At 44.9% G+C, this 17,892-nt stretch overlaps 1 protein-coding gene and 22 non-coding genes across 23 annotated transcripts in view; 1 reads left to right on the top strand and 22 right to left on the bottom strand.

Moving 5' to 3' along the window:
* The window catches only part of LOC134004461 (mitogen-activated protein kinase 12-like), a 424,476-nt gene that overhangs the window by 82,771 nt on the left and 323,813 nt on the right, over positions 1-17,892 (top strand). The gene's annotated exons all lie outside the window — the stretch shown is intronic.
* On the bottom strand, positions 825-896 carry trnaq-cug (transfer RNA glutamine (anticodon CUG)). Its single transcript has one exon. It is a non-coding gene; the product is annotated as a tRNA-Gln (tRNA).
* Positions 1,035-1,106, bottom strand: trnaq-uug (transfer RNA glutamine (anticodon UUG)). The gene has a single exon. It is a non-coding gene; the product is annotated as a tRNA-Gln (tRNA).
* On the bottom strand, positions 1,577-1,648 carry trnaq-cug (transfer RNA glutamine (anticodon CUG)). The gene has a single exon. It is a non-coding gene; the product is annotated as a tRNA-Gln (tRNA).
* Positions 2,602-2,673, bottom strand: trnaq-cug (transfer RNA glutamine (anticodon CUG)). Its single transcript has one exon. It is a non-coding gene; the product is annotated as a tRNA-Gln (tRNA).
* trnaq-uug (transfer RNA glutamine (anticodon UUG)) lies at positions 2,812-2,883 on the bottom strand. Its single transcript has one exon. It is a non-coding gene; the product is annotated as a tRNA-Gln (tRNA).
* trnaq-cug (transfer RNA glutamine (anticodon CUG)) lies at positions 4,094-4,165 on the bottom strand. The gene has a single exon. It is a non-coding gene; the product is annotated as a tRNA-Gln (tRNA).
* On the bottom strand, positions 4,304-4,375 carry trnaq-uug (transfer RNA glutamine (anticodon UUG)). Its single transcript has one exon. It is a non-coding gene; the product is annotated as a tRNA-Gln (tRNA).
* On the bottom strand, positions 5,890-5,961 carry trnaq-cug (transfer RNA glutamine (anticodon CUG)). Its single transcript has one exon. It is a non-coding gene; the product is annotated as a tRNA-Gln (tRNA).
* trnaq-uug (transfer RNA glutamine (anticodon UUG)) lies at positions 6,100-6,171 on the bottom strand. Its single transcript has one exon. It is a non-coding gene; the product is annotated as a tRNA-Gln (tRNA).
* Positions 7,382-7,453, bottom strand: trnaq-cug (transfer RNA glutamine (anticodon CUG)). The gene has a single exon. It is a non-coding gene; the product is annotated as a tRNA-Gln (tRNA).
* Positions 7,592-7,663, bottom strand: trnaq-uug (transfer RNA glutamine (anticodon UUG)). Its single transcript has one exon. It is a non-coding gene; the product is annotated as a tRNA-Gln (tRNA).
* trnaq-cug (transfer RNA glutamine (anticodon CUG)) lies at positions 9,190-9,261 on the bottom strand. The gene has a single exon. It is a non-coding gene; the product is annotated as a tRNA-Gln (tRNA).
* Positions 9,400-9,471, bottom strand: trnaq-uug (transfer RNA glutamine (anticodon UUG)). The gene has a single exon. It is a non-coding gene; the product is annotated as a tRNA-Gln (tRNA).
* On the bottom strand, positions 9,942-10,013 carry trnaq-cug (transfer RNA glutamine (anticodon CUG)). Its single transcript has one exon. It is a non-coding gene; the product is annotated as a tRNA-Gln (tRNA).
* On the bottom strand, positions 10,967-11,038 carry trnaq-cug (transfer RNA glutamine (anticodon CUG)). Its single transcript has one exon. It is a non-coding gene; the product is annotated as a tRNA-Gln (tRNA).
* Positions 11,177-11,248, bottom strand: trnaq-uug (transfer RNA glutamine (anticodon UUG)). Its single transcript has one exon. It is a non-coding gene; the product is annotated as a tRNA-Gln (tRNA).
* trnaq-cug (transfer RNA glutamine (anticodon CUG)) lies at positions 11,719-11,790 on the bottom strand. Its single transcript has one exon. It is a non-coding gene; the product is annotated as a tRNA-Gln (tRNA).
* trnaq-cug (transfer RNA glutamine (anticodon CUG)) lies at positions 12,744-12,815 on the bottom strand. Its single transcript has one exon. It is a non-coding gene; the product is annotated as a tRNA-Gln (tRNA).
* Positions 12,954-13,025, bottom strand: trnaq-uug (transfer RNA glutamine (anticodon UUG)). Its single transcript has one exon. It is a non-coding gene; the product is annotated as a tRNA-Gln (tRNA).
* On the bottom strand, positions 14,236-14,307 carry trnaq-cug (transfer RNA glutamine (anticodon CUG)). Its single transcript has one exon. It is a non-coding gene; the product is annotated as a tRNA-Gln (tRNA).
* Positions 14,446-14,517, bottom strand: trnaq-uug (transfer RNA glutamine (anticodon UUG)). The gene has a single exon. It is a non-coding gene; the product is annotated as a tRNA-Gln (tRNA).
* Positions 15,045-15,116, bottom strand: trnaq-cug (transfer RNA glutamine (anticodon CUG)). Its single transcript has one exon. It is a non-coding gene; the product is annotated as a tRNA-Gln (tRNA).

The raw sequence follows: 17,892 nt of genomic DNA, 5'->3' as shown, positions 1-17,892 counted from the left end.
AAAGGATTCAGTCATTACCAAGTCATTTCAAATTTTACGGACAAGGTCTGAGTGTCAATAAAAACGCATAAACCTGACATATCTAGCTAATGCGCCGTTTGCAGACGAGGTGATGTGGGAGATGTTCTTTCACTCAATGTTTTGAAAGAGCGCGTCCATACTGATTTACAGTTCATCAAACACATAGTAGCACAGGTACTGTTCGCCAAGGCATTGCTTTGTGCTCACAGGATGAGAGTGTAGGCACGAAGCGTTGTGGCTTGTCTCTCAAGCGCTCATCGCCCAGCGAAGGTCAACATCTCTCTTCCCCAATATTGTGCTACTGGTAGCTTGAAGGCCTGCTGTGAAAAATGCAGGCTGTCAGAAGTGGGATTCGAACCCACGCCTCCAGGGGAGACTGCGACCTGAACGCAGCGCCTTAGACCGCTCGGCCATCCTGACGGTGCCTTAAGGTGCCGACCTACGATTCGTGATCCACATAGCAATTAGCGATGATGGGTGGGGAATCTCTCTTGTTCGCTGTTCAGTCAACAGAATGTAAACACAGCTACAACAAAGGCGAAGCGGATGGTTATAGAGAGTGACAAAGTATGGAAAACTGACTATTTTGGGTAGTGAATGACACTAACACAACAACAAGCAGGAAATCAAGCAGATGGAGTTCTTCTACATTGCGATTCAGGCTTATTACAAACGTGCACCAGTTTGAGGATGATGCTCTATGCCCCTCATGTTTCCTGTGCACCTTCATAGGAACTGACACTGGAACAAGACACAAGATAGCCACAATCTACAATGCACAATCTTTGCCTGCTCTTACTACCAGGTTCCACCGAGATTTGAACTCGGATCGCTGGATTCAGAGTCCAGAGTGCTAACCATTACACCATGGAACCACTTCTCTGTTGCAGCTGACAGGTGTCAAACTATTTCATACATGGTAGCGCCACGTATGTTACTAAGAGGACATCGCAGACACTACCAGTAATACAGCGACTAAACTGCTACCCATCACGCAGCCGATACACTGGAGGAGGTTCCACCGAGATTTGAACTCGGATCACTGGATTCAAAGTCCAGAGTGCTAACCATTACACCATGGAACCACGCTAGTAGCTGTCTTAAATGTGTCCTCACAGCTCTTTCTGGAGAACCGGACAATATCAAGAGTGAGTTACAATATCAGGTCAAAGTAGGGTTTTTTTTAAGGTCAGTGGTGGACAATCCTGGAATTGGGCATCCTCTTAAAAAACAGGTCCCACCGAGATTTGAACTCGGATCGCTGGATTCAGAGTCCAGAGTGCTAACCATTACACCATGGAACCACATAGCCTGAGCGATAATGTCTCTTGACAGGATAGTGGAGAACACTGTCAGTGTCCACATTAGCCTATAAGCATTACACCACGGAAACGCAACTCCTAGCTAGCTTTAAAGTAGGCTGAAAGGTTTTCTTTCAAGACAATTGGACAATATCAAGAGTGAGGGATGAGTCTAAGATTTCCAGCTAATGGCAATATCAGGTGAAGGTAGGTTATCAGGTCGCTGTCTTAAAACTGTGCATTCTATTAAAACCAGGTTCCACCGAGATTTGAACTCGGATCGCTGGATTCAGAGTCCAGAGTGCTAACCATTACACCATGGAACCAGGGACTCGGTCCAATCATGTCTCTCGAGAACCGACTCGAGTACAGTGTCAATTTGCGTATTAGCCTATGGCCATGGTATTTCGCTATCATTTATAATACAAATATCCCACATTAAGAACAGTAACCACAAAGGATTCAGTCATTACCAAGTCATTTCAAATTTTACGGACAAGGTCTGAGTGTCAATAAAAACGCATAAACCTGACATATCTAGCTAATGCGCCGTTTGCAGACGAGGTGATGTGGGAGATGTTCTTTCACTCAATGTTTTGAAAGAGCGCGTCCATACTCATTTACAGTTCATCAAACACATAGTAGCACAGGTACTGTTCGCCAAGGCATTGCTTTGTGCTCACAGGATGAGAGTGTAGGCACGAAGCGTTGTGGCTTGTCTCTCAAGCGCTCATCGCCCAGCGAAGGTCAACATCTCTCTTCCCCAATATTGTGCTACTGGTAGCTTGAAGGCCTGCTGTGAAAAATGCAGGCTGTCAGAAGTGGGATTCGAACCCACGCCTCCAGGGGAGACTGCGACCTGAACGCAGCGCCTTAGACCGCTCGGCCATCCTGACGGTGCCTTAAGGTGCCGACCTACGATTCGTGATCCACATAGCAATTAGCGATGATGGGTGGGGAATCTCTCTTGTTCGCTGTTCAGTCAACAGAATGTAAACACAGCTACAACAAAGGCGAAGCGGATGGTTATAGAGAGTGACAAAGTATGGAAAACTGACTATTTTGGGTAGTGAATGACACTAACACAACAACAAGCAGGAAATCAAGCAGATGGAGTTCTTCTACATTGCGATTCAGGCTTATTACAAACGTGCACCAGTTTGAGGATGATGCTCTATGCCCCTCATGTTTCCTGTGCACCTTCATAGGAACTGACACTGGAACAAGACACAAGATAGCCACAATCTACAATGCACAATCTTTGCCTGCTCTTACTACCAGGTTCCACCGAGATTTGAACTCGGATCGCTGGATTCAGAGTCCAGAGTGCTAACCATTACACCATGGAACCACTTCTCTGTTGCAGCTGACAGGTGTCAAACTATTTCATACATGGTAGCGCCACGTATGTTACTAAGAGGACATCGCAGACACTACCAGTAATACAGCGACTAAACTGCTACCCATCACGCAGCCGATACACTGGAGGAGGTTCCACCGAGATTTGAACTCGGATCACTGGATTCAAAGTCCAGAGTGCTAACCATTACACCATGGAACCACGCTAGTCGCTGTCTTAAATGTGTCCTCACAGCTCTTTCTGGAGAACCGGACAATATCAAGAGTGAGTTACAATATCAAGAGTGAGTTACAATATCAAGAGTGAGTTACAATATCAGGTCAAAGTAGGGTTTTTTTTAAGGTCAGTGGTGGACAATCCTGGAATTGGGCATCCTCTTAAAACACAGGTCCCACCGAGATTTGAACTCGGATCGCTGGATTCAGAGTCCAGAGTGCTAACCATTACACCATGGAACCAGGGACTCGATCCAATCATGTCTCTCGAGAACCGACTCGAGTACAGTGTCAATTTGCGTATTAGCCTATGGCCATGGTATTTCGCTATCATTTATAATACAAATATCCCACATTAAGAACAGTAACCACAAAGGATTCAGTCATTACCAAGTCATTTCAAATTTTACGGACAAGGTCTGAGTGTCAATAAAAACGCATAAACCTGACATATCTAGCTAATGCGCCGTTTGCAGACGAGGTGATGTGGGAGATGTTCTTTCACTCAATGTTTTGAAAGAGCGCGTCCATACTGATTTACAGTTCATCAAACACATAGTAGCACAGGTACTGTTCGCCAAGGCATTGCTTTGTGCTCACAGGATGAGAGTGTAGGCACGAAGCGTTGTGGCTTGTCTCTCAAGCGCTCATCGCCCAGCGAAGGTCAACATCTCTCTTCCCCAATATTGTGCTACTGGTAGCTTGAAGGCCTGCTGTGAAAAATGCAGGCTGTCAGAAGTGGGATTCGAACCCACGCCTCCAGGGGAGACTGCGACCTGAACGCAGCGCCTTAGACCGCTCGGCCATCCTGACGGTGCCTTAAGGTGCCGACCTACGATTCGCGATCCACATAGCAATTAGCGATGATGGGTGGGGAATCTCTCTTGTTCGCTGTTCAGTCCACAGAATGTAAACACAGCTACAACAAAGGCGAAGCGGATGGTTATAGAGAGTGACAAAGTATGGAAAACTGACTATTTTGGGTAGTGAATGACACTAACACAACAACAAGCAGGAAATCAAGCAGATGGAGTTCTTCTACATTGCGATTCAGGCTTATTACAAACGTGCACCAGTTTGAGGATGATGCTCTATGCCCCTCATGTTTCCTGTGCACCTTCATAGGAACTGACACTGGAACAAGACACAAGATAGCCACAATCTACAATGCACAATCTTTGCCTGCTCTTACTACCAGGTTCCACCGAGATTTGAACTCGGATCGCTGGATTCAGAGTCCAGAGTGCTAACCATTACACCATGGAACCACTTCTCTGTTGCAGCTGACAGGTGTCAAACTATTTCATACATGGTAGCGCCACGTATGTTACTAAGAGGACATCGCAGACACTACCAGTAATACAGCGACTAAACTGCTACCCATCACGCAGCCGATACACTGGAGGAGGTTCCACCGAGATTTGAACTCGGATCACTGGATTCAAAGTCCAGAGTGCTAACCATTACACCATGGAACCACGCTAGTAGCTGTCTTAAATGTGTCCTCACAGCTCTTTCTGGAGAACCGGACAATATCAAGAGTGAGTTACAATATCAAGAGTGAGTTACAATATCAGGTCAAAGTAGGGTTTTTTTTAAGGTCAGTGGTGGACAATCCTGGAATTGGGCATCCTCTTAAAAAACAGGTCCCACCGAGATTTGAACTCGGATCGCTGGATTCAGAGTCCAGAGTGCTAACCATTACACCATGGAACCACATAGCCTGGGCGATAATGTCTCTTGACAGGATAGTGGAGAACACTGTCAGTGTCCACATTAGCCTATAAGCATTACACCACGGAAACGCAACTCCTAGCTAGCTTTAAAGTAGGCTGAAAGGTTTTCTTTCAAGACAATTGGACAATATCAAGAGTGAGGGATGAGTCTAAGATTTCCAGCTAATGGCAATATCAGGTGAAGGTAGGTTATCAGGTCGCTGTCTTAAAACTGTGCATTCTATTAAAACCAGGTTCCACCGATATTTGAACTCGGATCGCTGGATTCAGAGTCCAGAGTGCTAACCATTACACCATGGAACCAGGGACTCGGTCCAATCATGTCTCTCGAGAACCGACTCGAGTACAGTGTCAATTTGCGTATTAGCCTATGGCCATGGTATTTCGCTATCATTTATAATACAAATATCCCACATTAAGAACAGTAACCACAAAGGATTCAGTCATTACCAAGTCATTTCAAATTTTACGGACAAGGTCTGAGTGTCAATAAAAACGCATAAACCTGACATATCTAGCTAATGCGCCGTTTGCAGACGAGGTGATGTGGGAGATGTTCTTTCACTCAATGTTTTGAAAGAGCGCGTCCATACTCATTTACAGTTCATCAAACACATAGTAGCACAGGTACTGTTCGCCAAGGCATTGCTTTGTGCTCACAGGATGAGAGTGTAGGCACGAAGCGTTGTGGCTTGTCTCTCAAGCGCTCATCGCCCAGCGAAGGTCAACATCTCTCTTCCCCAATATTGTGCTACTGGTAGCTTGAAGGCCTGCTGTGAAAAATGCAGGCTGTCAGAAGTGGGATTCGAACCCACGCCTCCAGGGGAGACTGCGACCTGAACGCAGCGCCTTAGACCGCTCGGCCATCCTGACGGTGCCTTAAGGTGCCGACCTACGATTCGTGATCCACATAGCAATTAGCGATGATGGGTGGGGAATCTCTCTTGTTCGCTGTTCAGTCAACAGAATGTAAACACAGCTACAACAAAGGCGAAGCGGATGGTTATAGAGAGTGACAAAGTATGGAAAACTGACTATTTTGGGTAGTGAATGACACTAACACAACAACAAGCAGGAAATCAAGCAGATGGAGTTCTTCTACATTGCGATTCAGGCTTATTACAAACGTGCACCAGTTTGAGGATGATGCTCTATGCCCCTCATGTTTCCTGTGCACCTTCATAGGAACTGACACTGGAACAAGACACAAGATAGCCACAATCTACAATGCACAATCTTTGCCTGCTCTTACTACCAGGTTCCACCGAGATTTGAACTCGGATCGCTGGATTCAGAGTCCAGAGTGCTAACCATTACACCATGGAACCACTTCTCTGTTGCAGCTGACAGGTGTCAAACTATTTCATACATGGTAGCGCCACGTATGTTACTAAGAGGACATCGCAGACACTACCAGTAATACAGCGACTAAACTGCTACCCATCACGCAGCCGATACACTGGAGGAGGTTCCACCGAGATTTGAACTCGGATCACTGGATTCAAAGTCCAGAGTGCTAACCATTACACCATGGAACCACGCTAGTCGCTGTCTTAAATGTGTCCTCACAGCTCTTTCTGGAGAACCGGACAATATCAAGAGTGAGTTACAATATCAAGAGTGAGTTACAATATCAAGAGTGAGTTACAATATCAGGTCAAAGTAGGGTTTTTTTTAAGGTCAGTGGTGGACAATCCTGGAATTGGGCATCCTCTTAAAACACAGGTCCCACCGAGATTTGAACTCGGATCGCTGGATTCAGAGTCCAGAGTGCTAACCATTACACCATGGAACCAGGGACTCGATCCAATCATGTCTCTCGAGAACCGACTCGAGTACAGTGTCAATTTGCGTATTAGCCTATGGCCATGGTATTTCGCTATCATTTATAATACAAATATCCCACATTAAGAACAGTAACCACAAAGGATTCAGTCATTACCAAGTCATTTCAAATTTTACGGACAAGGTCTGAGTGTCAATAAAAACGCATAAACCTGACATATCTAGCTAATGCGCCGTTTGCAGACGAGGTGATGTGGGAGATGTTCTTTCACTCAATGTTTTGAAAGAGCGCGTCCATACTGATTTACAGTTCATCAAACACATAGTAGCACAGGTACTGTTCGCCAAGGCATTGCTTTGTGCTCACAGGATGAGAGTGTAGGCACGAAGCGTTGTGGCTTGTCTCTCAAGCGCTCATCGCCCAGCGAAGGTCAACATCTCTCTTCCCCAATATTGTGCTACTGGTAGCTTGAAGGCCTGCTGTGAAAAATGCAGGCTGTCAGAAGTGGGATTCGAACCCACGCCTCCAGGGGAGACTGCGACCTGAACGCAGCGCCTTAGACCGCTCGGCCATCCTGACGGTGCCTTAAGGTGCCGACCTACGATTCGCGATCCACATAGCAATTAGCGATGATGGGTGGGGAATCTCTCTTGTTCGCTGTTCAGTCCACAGAATGTAAACACAGCTACAACAAAGGCGAAGCGGATGGTTATAGAGAGTGACAAAGTATGGAAAACTGACTATTTTGGGTAGTGAATGACACTAACACAACAACAAGCAGGAAATCAAGCAGATGGAGTTCTTCTACATTGCGATTCAGGCTTATTACAAACGTGCACCAGTTTGAGGATGATGCTCTATGCCCCTCATGTTTCCTGTGCACCTTCATAGGAACTGACACTGGAACAAGACACAAGATAGCCACAATCTACAATGCACAATCTTTGCCTGCTCTTACTACCAGGTTCCACCGAGATTTGAACTCGGATCGCTGGATTCAGAGTCCAGAGTGCTAACCATTACACCATGGAACCACTTCTCTGTTGCAGCTGACAGGTGTCAAACTATTTCATACATGGTAGCGCCACGTATGTTACTAAGAGGACATCGCAGACACTACCAGTAATACAGCGACTAAACTGCTACCCATCACGCAGCCGATACACTGGAGGAGGTTCCACCGAGATTTGAACTCGGATCACTGGATTCAAAGTCCAGAGTGCTAACCATTACACCATGGAACCACGCTAGTAGCTGTCTTAAATGTGTCCTCACAGCTCTTTCTGGAGAACCGGACAATATCAAGAGTGAGTTACAATATCAAGAGTGAGTTACAATATCAGGTCAAAGTAGGGTTTTTTTTAAGGTCAGTGGTGGACAATCCTGGAATTGGGCATCCTCTTAAAAAACAGGTCCCACCGAGATTTGAACTCGGATCGCTGGATTCAGAGTCCAGAGTGCTAACCATTACACCATGGAACCACATAGCCTGGGCGATAATGTCTCTTGACAGGATAGTGGAGAACACTGTCAGTGTCCACATTAGCCTATAAGCATTACACCACGGAAACGCAACTCCTAGCTAGCTTTAAAGTAGGCTGAAAGGTTTTCTTTCAAGACAATTGGACAATATCAAGAGTGAGGGATGAGTCTAAGATTTCCAGCTAATGGCAATATCAGGTGAAGGTAGGTTATCAGGTCGCTGTCTTAAAACTGTGCATTCTATTAAAACCAGGTTCCACCGATATTTGAACTCGGATCGCTGGATTCAGAGTCCAGAGTGCTAACCATTACACCATGGAACCAGGGACTCGGTCCAATCATGTCTCTCGAGAACCGACTCGAGTACAGTGTCAATTTGCGTATTAGCCTATGGCCATGGTATTTCGCTATCATTTATAATACAAATATCCCACATTAAGAACAGTAACCACAAAGGATTCAGTCATTACCAAGTCATTTCAAATTTTACGGACAAGGTCTGAGTGTCAATAAAAACGCATAAACCTGACATATCTAGCTAATGCGCCGTTTGCAGACGAGGTGATGTGGGAGATGTTCTTTCACTCAATGTTTTGAAAGAGCGCGTCCATACTCATTTACAGTTCATCAAACACATAGTAGCACAGGTACTGTTCGCCAAGGCATTGCTTTGTGCTCACAGGATGAGAGTGTAGGCACGAAGCGTTGTGGCTTGTCTCTCAAGCGCTCATCGCCCAGCGAAGGTCAACATCTCTCTTCCCCAATATTGTGCTACTGGTAGCTTGAAGGCCTGCTGTGAAAAATGCAGGCTGTCAGAAGTGGGATTCGAACCCACGCCTCCAGGGGAGACTGCGACCTGAACGCAGCGCCTTAGACCGCTCGGCCATCCTGACGGTGCCTTAAGGTGCCGACCTACGATTCGTGATCCACATAGCAATTAGCGATGATGGGTGGGGAATCTCTCTTGTTCGCTGTTCAGTCAACAGAATGTAAACACAGCTACAACAAAGGCGAAGCCTCGTCATTAGCGGATGGTTATAGAGAGTGACAAAGTATGGAAAACTGACTATTTTGGGTAGTGAATGACACTAACACAACAACAAGCAGGAAATCAAGCAGATGGAGTTCTTCTACATTGCGATTCAGGCTTATTACAAACGTGCACCAGTTTGAGGATGATGCTCTATGCCCCTCATGTTTCCTGTGCACCTTCATAGGAACTGACACTGGAACAAGACACAAGATAGCCACAATCTACAATGCACAATCTTTGCCTGCTCTTACTACCAGGTTCCACCGAGATTTGAACTCGGATCGCTGGATTCAGAGTCCAGAGTGCTAACCATTACACCATGGAACCACTTCTCTGTTGCAGCTGACAGGTGTCAAACTATTTCATACATGGTAGCGCCACGTATGTTACTAAGAGGACATCGCAGACACTACCAGTAATACAGCGACTAAACTGCTACCCATCACGCAGCCGATACACTGGAGGAGGTTCCACCGAGATTTGAACTCGGATCACTGGATTCAAAGTCCAGAGTGCTAACCATTACACCATGGAACCACGCTAGTAGCTGTCTTAAATGTGTCCTCACAGCTCTTTCTGGAGAACCGGACAATATCAAGAGTGAGTTACAATATCAGGTCAAAGTAGGGTTTTTTTTAAGGTCAGTGGTGGACAATCCTGGAATTGGGCATCCTCTTAAAAAACAGGTCCCACCGAGATTTGAACTCGGATCGCTGGATTCAGAGTCCAGAGTGCTAACCATTACACCATGGAACCACATAGCCTGAGCGATAATGTCTCTTGACAGGATAGTGGAGAACACTGTCAGTGTCCACATTAGCCTATAAGCATTACACCACGGAAACGCAACTCCTAGCTAGCTTTAAAGTAGGCTGAAAGGTTTTCTTTCAAGACAATTGGACAATATCAAGAGTGAGGGATGAGTCTAAGATTTCCAGCTAATGGCAATATCAGGTGAAGGTAGGTTATCAGGTCGCTGTCTTAAAACTGTGCATTCTATTAAAACCAGGTTCCACCGAGATTTGAACTCGGATCGCTGGATTCAGAGTCCAGAGTGCTAACCATTACACCATGGAACCAGGGACTCGGTCCAATCATGTCTCTCGAGAACCGACTCGAGTACAGTGTCAATTTGCGTATTAGCCTATGGCCATGGTATTTCGCTATCATTTATAATACAAATATCCCACATTAAGAACAGTAACCACAAAGGATTCAGTCATTACCAAGTCATTTCAAATTTTACGGACAAGGTCTGAGTGTCAATAAAAACGCATAAACCTGACATATCTAGCTAATGCGCCGTTTGCAGACGAGGTGATGTGGGAGATGTTCTTTCACTCAATGTTTTGAAAGAGCGCGTCCATACTCATTTACAGTTCATCAAACACATAGTAGCACAGGTACTGTTCGCCAAGGCATTGCTTTGTGCTCACAGGATGAGAGTGTAGGCACGAAGCGTTGTGGCTTGTCTCTCAAGCGCTCATCGCCCAGCGAAGGTCAACATCTCTCTTCCCCAATATTGTGCTACTGGTAGCTTGAAGGCCTGCTGTGAAAAATGCAGGCTGTCAGAAGTGGGATTCGAACCCACGCCTCCAGGGGAGACTGCGACCTGAACGCAGCGCCTTAGACCGCTCGGCCATCCTGACGGTGCCTTAAGGTGCCGACCTACGATTCGTGATCCACATAGCAATTAGCGATGATGGGTGGGGAATCTCTCTTGTTCGCTGTTCAGTCAACAGAATGTAAACACAGCTACAACAAAGGCGAAGCGGATGGTTATAGAGAGTGACAAAGTATGGAAAACTGACTATTTTGGGTAGTGAATGACACTAACACAACAACAAGCAGGAAATCAAGCAGATGGAGTTCTTCTACATTGCGATTCAGGCTTATTACAAACGTGCACCAGTTTGAGGATGATGCTCTATGCCCCTCATGTTTCCTGTGCACCTTCATAGGAACTGACACTGGAACAAGACACAAGATAGCCACAATCTACAATGCACAATCTTTGCCTGCTCTTACTACCAGGTTCCACCGAGATTTGAACTCGGATCGCTGGATTCAGAGTCCAGAGTGCTAACCATTACACCATGGAACCACTTCTCTGTTGCAGCTGACAGGTGTCAAACTATTTCATACATGGTAGCGCCACGTATGTTACTAAGAGGACATCGCAGACACTACCAGTAATACAGCGACTAAACTGCTACCCATCACGCAGCCGATACACTGGAGGAGGTTCCACCGAGATTTGAACTCGGATCACTGGATTCAAAGTCCAGAGTGCTAACCATTACACCATGGAACCACGCTAGTAGCTGTCTTAAATGTGTCCTCACAGCTCTTTCTGGAGAACCGGACAATATCAAGAGTGAGTTACAATATCAGGTCAAAGTAGGGTTTTTTTTAAGGTCAGTGGTGGACAATCCTGGAATTGGGCATCCTCTTAAAACACAGGTCCCACCGAGATTTGAACTCGGATCGCTGGATTCAGAGTCCAGAGTGCTAACCATTACACCATGGAACCACATAGCCTGGGCGATAATGTCTCTTGACAGGATAGTGGAGAACACTGTCAGTGTCCACATTAGCCTATAAGCATTACACCACGGAAACGCAACTCCTAGCTAGCTTTAAAGTAGGCTGAAAGGTTTTCTTTCAAGACAATTGGACAATATCAAGAGTGAGGGATGAGTCTAAGATTTCCAGCTAATGGCAATATCAGGTGAAGGTAGGTTATCAGGTCGCTGTCTTAAAACTGTGCATCCTATTAAAACCAGGTTCCACCGAGATTTGAACTCGGATCGCTGGATTCAGAGTCCAGAGTGCTAACCATTACACCATGGAACCAGGGACTCGGTCCAATCATGTCTCTCGAGAACCGACTCGAGTACAGTGTCAATTTGCGTATTAGCCTATGGCCATGGTATTTCGCTATCATTTATAATACAAATATCCCACATTAAGAACAGTAACCACAAAGGATTCAGTCATTACCAAGTCATTTCAAATTTTACGGACAAGGTCTGAGTGTCAATAAAAACGCATAAACCTGACATATCTAGCTAATGCGCCGTTTGCAGACGAGGTGATGTGGGAGATGTTCTTTCACTCAATGTTTTGAAAGAGCGCGTCCATACTCATTTACAGTTCATCAAACACATAGTAGCACAGGTACTGTTCGCCAAGGCATTGCTTTGTGCTCACAGGATGAGAGTGTAGGCACGAAGCGTTGTGGCTTGTCTCTCAAGCGCTCATCGCCCAGCGAAGGTCAACATCTCTCTTCCCCAATATTGTGCTACTGGTAGCTTGAAGGCCTGCTGTGAAAAATGCAGGCTGTCAGAAGTGGGATTCGAACCCACGCCTCCAGGGGAGACTGCGACCTGAACGCAGCGCCTTAGACCGCTCGGCCATCCTGACGGTGCCTTAAGGTGCCGACCTACGATTCGTGATCCACATAGCAATTAGCGATGATGGGTGGGGAATCTCTCTTGTTCGCTGTTCAGTCAACAGAATGTAAACACAGCTACAACAAAGGCGAAGCGGATGGTTATAGAGAGTGACAAAGTATGGAAAACTGACTATTTTGGGTAGTGAATGACACTAACACAACAACAAGCAGGAAATCAAGCAGATGGAGTTCTTCTACATTGCGATTCAGGCTTATTACAAACGTGCACCAGTTTGAGGATGATGCTCTATGCCCCTCATGTTTCCTGTGCACCTTCATAGGAACTGACACTGGAACAAGACACAAGATAGCCACAATCTACAATGCACAATCTTTGCCTGCTCTTACTACCAGGTTCCACCGAGATTTGAACTCGGATCGCTGGATTCAGAGTCCAGAGTGCTAACCATTACACCATGGAACCACTTCTCTGTTGCAGCTGACAGGTGTCAAACTATTTCATACATGGTAGCGCCACGTATGTTACTAAGAGGACATCGCAGACACTACCAGTAATACAGCGACTAAACTGCTACCCATCACGCAGCCGATACACTGGAGGAGGTTCCACCGAGATTTGAACTCGGATCACTGGATTCAAAGTCCAGAGTGCTAACCATTACACCATGGAACCACGCTAGTCGCTGTCTTAAATGTGTCCTCACAGCTCTTTCTGGAGAACCGGACAATATCAAGAGTGAGTTACAATATCAAGAGTGAGTTACAATATCAAGAGTGAGTTACAATATCAGGTCAAAGTAGGGTTTTTTTTAAGGTCAGTGGTGGACAATCCTGGAATTGGGCATCCTCTTAAAACACAGGTCCCACCGAGATTTGAACTCGGATCGCTGGATTCAGAGTCCAGAGTGCTAACCATTACACCATGGAACCAGGGACTCGATCCAATCATGTCTCTCGAGAACCGACTCGAGTACAGTGTCAATTTGCGTATTAGCCTATGGCCATGGTATTTCGCTATCATTTATAATACAAATATCCCACATTAAGAACAGTAACCACAAAGGATTCAGTCATTACCAAGTCATTTCAAATTTTACGGACAAGGTCTGAGTGTCAATAAAAACGCATAAACCTGACATATCTAGCTAATGCGCCGTTTGCAGACGAGGTGATGTGGGAGATGTTCTTTCACTCAATGTTTTGAAAGAGCGCGTCCATACTCATTTACAGTTCATCAAACACATAGTAGCACAGGTACTGTTCGCCAAGGCATTGCTTTGTGCTCACAGGATGAGAGTGTAGGCACGAAGCGTTGTGGCTTGTCTCTCAAGCGCTCATCGCCCAGCGAAGGTCAACATCTCTCTTCCCCAATATTGTGCTACTGGTAGCTTGAAGGCCTGCTGTGAAAAATGCAGGCTGTCAGAAGTGGGATTCGAACCCACGCCTCCAGGGGAGACTGCGACCTGAACGCAGCGCCTTAGACCGCTCGGCCATCCTGACGGTGCCTTAAGGTGCCGACCTACGATTCGTGATCCACATAGCAATTAGCGATGATGGGTGGGGAATCTCTCTTGTTCGCTGTTCAGTCCACAGAATGTAAACACAGCTACAACAAAGGCGAAGCGGATGGTTATAGAGAGTGACAAAGTATGGAAAACTGACTATTTTGGGTAGTGAATGACACTAACACAACAACAAGCAGGAAATCAAGCAGATGGAGTTCTTCTACATTGCAATTCAGGCTTATTACAAACGTGCACCAGTTTGAGGATGATGCTCTATGCCCCTCATGTTTCCTGTGCACCTTCATAGGAACTGACACTGGAACAAGACACAAGATAGCCACAATCTACAATGCACAATCTTTGCCTGCTCTTACTACCAGGTTCCACCGAGATTTGAACTCGGATCGCTGGATTCAGAGTCCAGAGTGCTAACCATTACACCATGGAACCACTTCTCTGTTGCAGCTGACAGGTGTCAAACTATTTCATACATGGTAGCGCCACGTATGTTACTAAGAGGACATCGCAGACACTACCAGTAATACAGCGACTAAACTGCTACCCATCACGCAGCCGATACACTGGAGGAGGTTCCACCGAGATTTGAACTCGGATCACTGGATTCAAAGTCCAGAGTGCTAACCATTACACCATGGAACCACGCTAGTAGCTGTCTTAAATGTGTCCTCACAGCTCTTTCTGGAGAACCGGACAATATCAAGAGTGAGTTACAATATCAAGAGTGAGTTACAATATCAAGAGTGAGTTACAATATCAAGAGTGAGTTACAATATCAGGTCAAAGTAGGGTTTTTTTTAAGGTCAGTGGTGGACAATCCTGGAATTGGGCATCCTCTTAAAACACAGGTCCCACCGAGATTTGAACTCGGATCGCTGGATTCAGAGTCCAGAGTGCTAACCATTACACCATGGAACCACATAGCCTGGGCGATAATGTCTCTTGACAGGATAGTGGAGAACACTGTCAGTGTCCACATTAGCCTATAAGCATTACACCACGGAAACGCAACTCCTAGCTAGCTTTAAAGTAGGCTCAAAGGTTTTCTTTCAAGACAATTGGACAATATCAAGAGTGAGGGATGAGTCTAAGATTTCCAGCTAATGGCAATATCAGGTGAAGGTAGGTTATCAGGTCGCTGTCTTAAAACTGTGCATCCTATTAAAACCAGGTTCCACCGAGATTTGAACTCGGATCGCTGGATTCAGAGTCCAGAGTGCTAACCATTACACCATGGAACCAGGGACTCGGTCCAATCATGTCTCTCGAGAACCGACTCGAGTACAGTGTCAATTTGCGTATTAGCCTATGGCCATGGTATTTCGCTATCATTTATAATACAAATATCCCACATTAAGAACAGTAACCACAAAGGATTCAGTCATTACCAAGTCATTTCAAATTTTACGGACAAGGTCTGAGTGTCAATAAAAACGCATAAACCTGACATATCTAGCTAATGCGCCGTTTGCAGACGAGGTGATGTGGGAGATGTTCTTTCACTCAATGTTTTGAAAGAGCGCGTCCATACTCATTTACAGTTCATCAAACACATAGTAGCACAGGTACTGTTCGCCAAGGCATTGCTTTGTGCTCACAGGATGAGAGTGTAGGCACGAAGCGTTGTGGCTTGTCTCTCAAGCGCTCATCGCCCAGCAAAGGTCAACATCTCTCTTCCCCAATATTGTGCTACTGGTAGCTTGAAGGCCAGCTGTGAAAAATGCAGGCTGTCAGAAGTGGGATTCGAACCCACGCCTCCAGGGGAGACTGCGACCTGAACGCCAGCTGCCGAAGGATCGTCCGGGGAAATGTTGGACCAATGTTGGACGAGACAGCCAATCACGTTCGCAGCTCCAACATTCAGCAGCCAGTCGCCATCGCGAATTCTTCCTCCAGCTCCAACATTTCCAACATTTGACCAATCACAGCGGTGCAATGTTGGACCAAAAATGGGGACGTAGCTTTTTTTTCTCTGGTGGGCGGCAACGTTACGCGCCGACGTCACTGTTAGCCACTTCTGTGATTTATTCATTCTCCGTGACTGTCAACTCAGAAGTATCAACATGGTGAGTATTTCCAAATATTTATTACATGCCGAATGACAAATTATTAAAAGTAAAAGCAATTTTATCGGGTGTCTCATTTTGTCATGTATGGTTCTCTTTTCTTTTGTTTTATTTGGAGTAATGGTTCTCTGTAATATGTTAGTATTTATGCATTAATATATGCTAGATAAATAGATATATAGATAGATGGATAGATGTACTTTATTGATCCCAAGCATGGAAGTTACAGTTTAGCAGTAGCATTAAACGGACACATAGTGGCGATACATATACTACGATATACTAAATACGGTAACTATATATACTAAGATAGCTAAATATAAATATAAAGAATATGCTATACATAGTGAAATAGCAAAATAGCAATAGTAAATGAAATAAAATGTCAAATGTAATGTACAAAAGTATAAACAACAGATTGGCAGTGTTATTTTAGTGCAAAGTAAATGTGCGAATTGTGTAGAAAATAAAGTGCACAGTGACTGTAAGTTATGACCAGAGTTATTTAGCTGTTATTATGCAGTGTGATGGCATGAGGCAGGAAAGATTTCCTGTATCTGTCCCTTCGACAGCAGTGAAAGGAATGAAGCAGCAGACTTCTTTCACTTATATTAATTTACAAACACATTGCATTATTATTTGAGTACATTTACTAATGTTTCTGAAAATACTCCAAAATATCTGAATGTGACAAATCTGAAATCTCAATGCCTTGAATTATATTTTCGATATCAAAACACTGAGTGAATGTTTAAAAAGATTCACATACATGGATGAGTGCCAGGTCATTATTCCTATCCTCTGCCTTGCTCATGTGCTGCTGATTTGAGCTTGGAATGCTGACAGCACACACACACATATACACATACCTGTGGGTTTTTAAAGGAATAGTACTATATGAAATGGAGGATGGCCTGCTCTTTCTGTTCATTCATTTAATAATGTCCATGTATTTATGTAATCAAAGGCAACATCCAAAAAAGCCCACAAGGCCATGGCAGACACCGAGTGGATGTCACGGCTCAGGATGTTTGCCACCACTGGGGTCTGGCCTGCAAGCGCGGGAAACAGGCCAGCCCCCCGACAAAAAAAGTGGTACGACCTGTATCAAAAGGTATGTATGTATAAATAGCTTAATAAATTATATTGTCATACTAATACAAATTATACTCTACAACATGACTTTTATTTAGTGCAATGAAAGGCATGCATCCTATTATTCATTTATAGGATGAATAAACATGCAATGTAAATGTAATCTGAAACTAATCAAGATGTATGACTTTTATTTTCAGATCGAGAAGTGTCCAAGAACGAGAAGTGGACAAAGGTCCTTGTTTGGAAACATTTCTAAATGTGTATGTGGATTCCACACACAGCAGGTAACACTGTTCAATTAGAAACTCAAGTACCTGTGTGGTGTGTGTGTGTGTTTGTGTGTGTGTGTGTGTGTGTTTCAGTTCAAACACTAGTTTATGTTGTGTCTGCTCTGTCATAAAGCAAGCAGCTCCAGCACCAGTCCTGGGACACACTGCAGCAGCTGGTCCTCCGGGCACCATGGATCCCAGTACACCACCAAGCAGCCAGGTTTATTATACAAAGCATTCAGTCAATGGTATAAACTGTTAGTGTGTGTTAATCAAAGCTTCATAAACTAATTAGTGCCATGTCTACTCCATCCTAAACAGCCAACTGCAGCAAATCCTCCCAGCACTACCACAGGCAGCGTTGTGAGGAGGACACCACTGACAAGTTATTCACACTCACAAATTAACAGTAATGATTTGACATTTAGCATACTATTACTTTGACAGTTTATGACACCCTGATGATGTGGTCCTTTACTTTATTCACTTTCAGTTCAACAAATCAAGGTTTGGTGGCAAACATGTTGCGGCCGCAAAGCCAAACCTTACTTTGGCTCGAAAGGAATCAAAGGTAAATAGAGCTC

The sequence above is a fragment of the Scomber scombrus genome, chromosome 22 (genome assembly GCF_963691925.1).
Source record: "Scomber scombrus chromosome 22, fScoSco1.1, whole genome shotgun sequence".
NCBI lineage: Eukaryota > Metazoa > Chordata > Actinopteri > Scombriformes > Scombridae > Scomber > Scomber scombrus.
The sequence above is the reverse complement of the archived record's forward strand: the minus strand, read 5'-3'. Positions and strand labels throughout refer to the sequence as shown.